Raw genomic sequence first — 9559 nt, forward strand, 5'->3', positions numbered from 1 at the left:
TAGGGTTTATCAATTATGTAATTTGTTTTGATCAAGAATTCTCATCTATAAAAAGATGAAAAATCTATATGTTTAGGCGTAGGCATAGATGATTGGGATATGAATTCAGTTATATTATTTCCTTAGTTTCCAGTTTTCTTCAATTTCCTTAGATCAAGAATTCGCCCTCTGATGTTAGTGGTAGTGGGAGGGTCTCAAAACCCTAATCCCAACACCTCCTTTTCCTCTCCGTATCAGGGGGTGGAAGTGTGGGAAACAAACTGGTTCAAAACTGAACCGGTTCTTCCCAATAACCCACCCCTTTCTCCTCACCCTTGTCTGCATGAACGGCCATTGAAAACTGGTTCTGAAATTCAGAATCGATTCTCTTCATTTTAAACCCATTTACACTTGGTTTGGATCCAAACCTGCTAGAACTGACCCATTTAAACCTTGTTACACATGTGAGTCTGTGGTGACTCGACCCAATTCAACCCATTAACCCACCTAAACCCTTTTGGTCAAACCCAAACTGAATATTTTAGTTTGAACCCTCATCATACCCATCAAAGCCTCAACTCCACCTATGATCTGAATGTGACCCAAACTCCTTCTAACCACAACCACCCAAAATTTGTACAGGACCTGTGATCCAAACATCCACCAAGAACTGTAGAGCAATGGGTCGAAATATTGGTTTCATGTTGAGTATGGTAAGCTCTTAAATTCACATGCCAAGATGGTCCAAGTGCATTTTTGGAATGAATTTATAAAATGGTGTGTACCTTTAAACATTATCATATCCGAGAACACCAAAAAGTCTTCTTAGCAGATGCAGTCAGGCTATGGTGGATGGGCGTGGAACTCAACTGTAAATGCAAAGGACTAGAAGGAATGCCAACCTTGATCGAATTGAAGAAGTTGATGTTTTTCATGTTTGTAGAAGATACAATTTTTGCCTTTGACCTAGAAAACACCAAAACCCAGTTTGATACGACCTCATTATAACATATCCCAAGTGAACCTCCATTAATACCTATCCAAAAGTTGACATTAGAATCACTTTTAAAACCTACTCAAACCCCATATCCAATTAAAAAGGATTTAGATCCAAACCATCTTAATGGACCCAAACCTATTTTATTAGATCTACTTGAGCCCAACTTAGACCCCAACACCCACACTAAAATGGACCTAATTTAGAATTCAATCCAAACCCTATTGACACCATCCAAATTGAACCTCTCAAAAACCCATCTATGCCTAAAACTAGTCAAGATCCAAACTGTAATATCTTATAGCCATCTTGCCTAACCCAACCTACTCCAATCTTTCCTCTTGCTTGGATTAGATCAGTATAGGTTTCCATAAATAGCTATGGATGAGGTTCCTTTAGAATCTATCCAAATTTTGTCAAATCTATCTGCTCCAGATTCGTTTGGCATGTTTTACTTTGGAGGCATCTTACATGACTTTGGTTGGTTTGGAAAGGATGTTTCTGGTTTCAGTATGTGTATTGAGGTAGGTCTAGCTTAGATCGTTTAGTTGATAAAGCAACACCAACATTTGGTTCCATATTGTAGGACCATAACCCACAAGGTGAAACTAAATTGGAAAAAGTGCAAGTGGGATCTAGACTTAAGGGCAAGTCTTCTCCAACCCGGGGAGAATGATGCAGAAGCAGAAGCATTGGGTCCAAAGGTTCATTTTGGAATCATTCTTTTTCAGTTTTGGATTTTTTTAGAATATATTTTGGATATTAGATCTATATGAGATCCATATCTAATTAGAAAGTTAATTAAGATAGAGACTTATCTTAATTAGAGTTTATCAATTACGTAATTTGTCTTGATTAGAAATTCTCATCTATAAAAAGATGAGAAATCTAGATGTTTAGGCAGAGTTGATTGAGATATGAATTTAGTTAGTTTACATCCAAATCTAGTTTTTTTTAATGATGAGAAACCCTATCCAACGCCAAGAACCAAGTCACTTAATGGGTATTCTCGCATGTGAGGCAAGCACCAAGTAGGGTCACCGACACCCAAACCCTTACATAACCCACAAGAGAAAGGCACTCCCACACTCAGTGGGAGTCAAACCTAGGATGAAGTGGTTAGCCCTAATTTGCTTGGTCCCCTTGCATTTATAATAAAAGTATATATATATATAACTAAAATTATGAATATAAAAGTGTTCAAGGTAATGATACTAAATTTGTAATCAAGGTATATATATATAAGTTTGATACTAACATTATGAATATCAAAGTGTATGAGAAAATCAAAGTATATATATAAGTGTATTACCATTTAACTGGTTGTCTTGGTGTTGGAATTGGTTAGCAACTGTTGGTTGTGAGCATCTATATTTTTTTTACGGACACGTACAATGAAATAATATTTGATCTCATCACTGCCATCATGCTAGTTTTATAGTTCGTTGAAGAACAAGGCAGGGTAATCATTCGATTGATCCTTAAATAGCATGAAACACTTCTACTAACACAAGGAGAGTGACTGGGTTGTGGCTGACTATATCCAAACTGTCGGATCACTCAGTTCGCCATTTGGCATTTAACTTCATTCATGTTATGCAACCAAACTTTATTCTTCACAAGCGCCATGGCATGGACAACCATATTCTCATAATCATTTGCATCTTCTTTATAGGGGCACCACATAATAAAGTTTCATGCTTCAGTTAACATACACAACTTTGCACTCCAAATGAACACTCCTATAGAATGACCCTTCCCTCTTCCATTTTTTCCCTCTTCGTCTTTGTTTTATTCCTTACATGACTTGCTCCATATAGTCATATGTGGAAACCTAGGGACTTGGTCATGTCTAAGATGTCTTCCAATTGATATGTTCTCTCATATGCAAACCTTTAAGGATCAATACACAAATTAGTATATAAAGATAACAAATTCATGCATGATCATATAAATCAAATCAAATTAATGAATCATTTTTTGTACCTCTAACAAAACCATCATGTCAACAAAGTTTTTTCTTTCTTACTTCACTTGACTCAACCCTGCATATAGGTGTGTATGTAAAGTTGCCCCCATGCATATTCATCGACACAATCCAGGTCTTGCACTAGTTGCACATAGGATGCATAAATCTTATTTCCATCAGTGTCGATGAATACATAGGTATCAAAGAAGAAGAAAAAGAATGCCCTCAACTCTTTCTCTCGCCTATAATCAGCCTTTTCTCCTGCAGAGTGTATCTTTCCCTTCAGTCCCTTCTTCTTGTTGTTGTCATATGTCTTCTTCATCTATAACAACTTTAACCTATCACCTTTGAATGCATTTTTGGTTGCTCTTAATAAAATTTCATATTCATAATTGAAATTTTTAAACTGAGGTGCATTTACTAGCTTCCTGTAATACTTTAATCATGTGATGCATGTCACATCTTCCAATGTGATGGTCACCTCAAAATCAGCAAACTGAAACATATTCGTTGCAAGATTCCAAAACTGCACCATGAAATTTATGAGTTTATGACCAATGGTTCATGGTGCAACCTCTAGGAATCGTAAGAAGTGTGGTGTGAGTTCTATGAAAATGTTTTTTAAAATAATATTTTTAATGAAAACAAGTGTGAAAGTCAGACACCAAATAATAAAAACTGGCTCGCACGAGTGGTGGAGTCTGGGTCGATCTCAGGAAACGGAAAATACTTGTATTCAGACACACAAGCTAAACTACTCTTTATTGTCAACATAAAAAGAAATAATTCAATAATTAACTAACTAAGGGAGTATGGCCTTACGTAGAGGGCTTAAAAAAAATAAATATAAATAGTTTTATTACAAACCCAATTAATAAATAAAAGAATTAAAACCCTAATCTAAAACTAAAAGGAGGGTCTTTAGTGCTTCGAGTCCTTGTGTCCCCTTTTTTATTGATTTGCTTCCCTTTATCCTTCCCTATGTGTACCTTTTGGGTAATTAGGTTGAACAATTTTGTATGGTTTGCTAAAGGGCTCTCTGAGGGTTCTCTGAGGGGCTCTTTTGAGGGCCTGAGGGGACCTCAAAGGGTACTTAGAAGGCACGAAAAGGTTCTCTATTGCACGTTTCAACGCTTCCTGCAAAAATAAAAAATACAACACACATCAACAAAGCAAAACTACACAAATTTTAAGAGGTAATTCACTAAAAATTCAGCAAAACCAAATTTAATTAACTCTTAACAAACTACTAAAAGACAAATTAGTGAAACTACCTGACAAACATGAAACAACTGGATAACAAACTAACTAAATCTACTGAGAACAAATCAAAAGAAACTTATACTAACTCTACCTAGAATCTGAAACTATTTAAACTATTAAGCAACTAACAAAATAAAGTATTAACTATTAAACAAGAAGACATAATAGCTAAATCAACCAACTAACAAATATTAATGAAATAAAAGGGCATGTGGGCTAACACAACTAATGAAACACTTAATGAAATAATACTTATGAAATGACCAGCATATGAAACAAACAATGTCTAAAGTAGTAAGCCACTAAATGAAGAACTAGTAAACTAAAAACTAAAAACAATGAATGAAATAAACTGCTGAAGACAGTAACTAATGAAATCAATAACTAATGAAATCACTAATTGAAACAAATAATAACGAAAGCAACCAACGCCTAAAACAAATAACCACCAATGAAATAAGTCAATGCCACCATGAACTAAATAACTAAATCAACTAGCTAATGAAATAAATGCATAATGCAATAACTAACTAATGAAATAGCTAATGAGCTAACTGAACAATGACTAATGCAATCATCATGACATGAACTACTACAGCCACATATAAAATAACTACCTACGGAAGACAACCTAAGAGAATAAAGTAGTTAGTACCATATTAAGCAAGTAGCAAATGCAACCTTGATAAAGCCAAGAAACACGTGAACTTAACAATGGGTGAAATAATTAATGAGATGTTGTATATCACTATCAACCTAGCATGTCATACGCATTTAACAAAAAATATCAAGAGAACATGTTAATGCATCTTCATAGCATAACGTCTACTACCAAGAAGACAACCAAACCCATTATTTTGATGGTATGTAAACTAACGATGCCTTAGACTACGTGCTGAACAAAGAATCCACTAAAAACTAAAAACGTTTCTAACAAAGATGTTGCTATGATGCCAAAGAAAATGATGTTGTATAAAAACTAACAAAAATGTTGACCTGAATAACAAAAGGCGCTGAAACAAAAGAAACTAACAAAAATGCTGATCTAAATAAATAACAAAAATAAAATGTTGTATGTAGACTAATAATAAAAAAACTATAAATGTTGCTTGAAAACCGACTGATAAGAAAACCTAAAAACGTTGATTGAATAAAATAGCATGTCCTAAGTTATGTCTGAGATTTATTTTTAACCTAGATACAGAAAATAAAACGCAGAATCAAACTCTTTCATATGCTATGCAAATGCAAAGAATCAACTATAATGTATGCGATGCTAAAAGAAATTATGATGCATGTATTAATGGTCCTAAACTATGAAGAAACAAGGAGAAGAAGCGACCTGTCATGGATTGCCTCTGACGGACTGGTTGAGAGAAGAAAGTGGTTGATCCCAGTTGTATACACGCTGCCCCGACGAAAAGGAAAAAGTTGTTGATGACGAAAGGGTTCAAAGTTTAAAGAAAAAAGAAAAGAAAAAGAAGAAGGGGAGAAAAGGAGAGAGAAATCGGCAAAAGAGATGAGAGAAGCAAGGGAGAGAGAGAAGAGGGAGGCAAGAAGGAGGGGAAGCCAGAGGGCTGCTGGAAAAAACGTGTTTCCAGCCATCAATAATTATATTTCCCATTAGGTTAAAAATCAGCTTTTCAAAATAGATATGATAAATTTTTAATAATTTCAAAAAGGTCTCTTCTTGAAAAACGAGTTTTTTTAAAAGGGGTTTTTCATAAAACTAATTAAAGACAATTAATGAAGTTCTAATCTAATCTAAATTATAAATCAGAAAATTCTATCTAATAAAAATACCAAAAAGCAGAGCCGAATCGAAAAATGTAATTTTTTTTCGAAAATTCAATTTTGAAGCAGATTCTCAAAAATAACGATCAAGATGGGTTTTTAATGCGATTTTATCATGGATCATGAATAAATAAAGATGAATAAAATGTGAATATGTATGCATAATCAAAGTGCATTAGATCGAGTTAGTCCTTTGTATCCTCTAATAGCATTAAAAATCACTTGTGTGCTTCGAACTAGTAGAACTGATGTGACAAACATTGTGGATCCTCTACTATTTATGGATGCAGATCCTGTAATGATAATAAAATTTGTATGAAAAGTCACATGTCATAATTTAATCATTAAATATAACACTCAAATTTATTTGTTTTAGTAGCTTAGTTATAACTGTAGACATTAACAAGAATTTGAATGAAAATAGTCACATATCACACACCAATCATTGAATATAACACACTCCATTGATTTATTTTATTATACTAGATACAACTACACACAATAACAAATAACTGATCCATTATTACAATAAATATGTAATCATGAATTGCATTATCCAAACTGATTATCTTACAAACATGCTTTACACACACTAACATATCATAATTTAAGCATTAAATAAAACATTAAACTTGATTATAATTAAGTTTATTATAATCATATGCACATATCAATAAAATATTGACTCACAATTGTATATATATCAATGATTGAATACACGATTATGAATTGCAATAATCAAACTGATTATCTTACAGACATGCATCACACACAAATATCATAATTTAATCAAAATATAACATTAAAATTGATTACAAACATGCTTTAGTATTGCATACACTAACAAATTGAGAAAGTACTTGATCACGAGCATTGGACCTTATGAGTCATTGCTCGTTCATCGGAGCATGCACTTATTCCTGCAAGGGATGATCTTTCACTTCCTTCTCTGCCCTCTCCACCTCAACCCTTTGAGGATTCGTCTCCACCTAAGCCTCCTCTTTTTGTTGAGGATCCTTCTTTACCCTCGGATTGACCACACCCTCACTCTCAATTGCAACTTTTGCCTCCTCCATTGTTAAGGTTCTTTCTCTATCCTCTCACCACCATCAACCTCAATCTCTACCTTCTCTGCCTTGTCCACCCTCACGGTGTCCACATTCTCCCTCTCCATCTCACCACTGCCACTGCAGATGGCTATGTCTCTTGCTTTCTTCTGTCGGGCCTGCATGTTAGCAACTACCGAAGACTATAAAGTTTATGACTCTTTACACTTCTTCACCACTGACTGCTCACTAATATCTCCCTCCTTAGATGATTCCTAGATGAGAGACATGAGTATGGACACAAACTTAATAATCTTTTCTACAGCAAGAGCTTTTCTTAATAACACTGAATATGTTTGAGGCTTTATTGAACATAGCAATCTCGGCCTCATCTTACTAATGCTGCATTTTTTATGAAATATATTAGACACCTATGCTCTTGGCCACAAAGAATGTTCCTTTTGTATCCATATGTCAAGTCGCTTCCATGCTTTATTGTAGGATTGATCAACCAGTGGAAAATCAATTTGTTGTTTTGTTTCATCAGTAGGTGTTGGTATATGTGTTGATGCCTCCATGATAGTCTCTTCACTCATCATCTTTATAATAAATAAATATTTTTTTATACAAACAAATGGGAAAAGGAGAAATAAAATAGGATATTGAAATATACTATTTTATATAAAATTGAATTACAAAAAAACAAACAGAATATACTATTGAAAATCATACAATTATTCTCCAATCATCTTTATAATACAAGATAAACAACATATAAACAACTAAATTCAATGATAGAGACATCAAATTAAGAGAAAAAAATGAGCAAAAGAGACTCATGTGAAATTGAATTAAATAAAAAAACAGAATAGGCTATTGAACATACAAAAATAACGTGAGAATCATATAATTGTTTTATAAAATAATTGTTTTATGCTAATGTTCCAAAAAATAACTGATTCTTGACACTGTTTCAAAAAATAACATTGTTACAAGAAGCGAAACGTGTGCTTACCAAAATATCTCACCACTGATTATGTGCCAGATAGTCAAAAAGTCGCTCATGATGTGCTGCCATGTGACGGAGAAAAAGATATAATGATAAACATTCACTAGAAAACTCATCATAAAATATTCCTGGGGTGAACAAGTTGGAAACCACAAAAACCTTAATTTGTTGCAAAAAATAGTCCTCAAATAAGAAAATAGAGCTTTTATACATACCAAGCATTACATTTAATACACGTACTTAGGTTCACAAATGTTATGCACAAGGATGAGGAAATTTGCAGTACAGTCATAAAAAAAAATTATTATCATATTGAATAAGCAAATGTTCAAAATTTCTGCAAATGAGGTTAGAAGGACCACATATACAGAGGATGTTCGTGAATCTTCTAACAAACATCAAGAGGACGTCTACAAATGTATGAGGATATTTGCATGTGAAGGTAAGGACATTCACATCTTAATTATATTTGTTTTATATTAACAAGAGTTTTGTATATAACACTTATGAATGTAAGACTTTTGCGAATATCTTTTTGCAGATCTATGCCCATACCTTATGTGATTTTAGTTAATGGAGGTTCACACAATATTAGGTCACGAGGTCTCCAAATATGGGATGTGAATCTGTCGAGCTTGAATAAGAAAGCGTGCAAAGTTTGGCAATATTCACAAAAATGATTTGCTAAAGTCAATATATTTATAGACGTATGTAGCGAGTTTTCAGTTAAAGGAGGTTTGCATGACGTCTGCATGAATATCAGAACATTTGCATAGGTGTCATGCATACCTCCTATAAATAAAACTCAATTAAAGTCAAGATGTATGTTTGCAAATGTGTATGACATTCACAAATATTTGTTGTAAATGTTCTAACCTTCGCATGTTTATTGATTATTTGCAGGTTCACATCACACATTTGTGAATGTCACGGCCTTCACAGAGATACCATTGAACCTCCTTTAATTAAAAGCTCACATAAAGTCTGAACGTACGTCTACAAAACTCTCACATTTGTAAATGTCTCACATTCGCAAATGTCCTTACCTTTGCATGTTTTTTGTTTTCACAAATGTTCTTACCTTTGTACCATACATTTGTGAATGTCCTCCTGACATTCACATAGATGACTCATGAACACCCTGTACATGTGAAACTTTTGAGCTTAATTGCAGATATGACAAATATTTGCATATTCAACATGAGATTCACAAATACTCATGATATTTTTGTGAATCTCCTTACCTCGTGATAACGTTTGCAAACCTTTGTACACACATTAAATGTGACTCTTAGTATTTACAAAAGCTCTATTTTGTATTTGAGGTCCATATGCAAGCAACATCTAATTAGAAGGTTAATAACTTGCATGAAAGTACTGAAGTTAGCACACCATGACCAATGCAAAGGTCCTAAAGTTAGAAGACTTCAACTTACGCGAATGTCCTGAAGTTCATGCAGTTCATTAACCTTCCAATGCATCTAATACATCCACTCTTTCAA

This window comes from Nuphar pumila, chromosome 2, assembly GCF_984573655.1.
Source record: "Nuphar pumila chromosome 2, dmNupPumi1.hap1.1, whole genome shotgun sequence".
Taxonomy (NCBI): domain Eukaryota; kingdom Viridiplantae; phylum Streptophyta; class Magnoliopsida; order Nymphaeales; family Nymphaeaceae; genus Nuphar; species Nuphar pumila.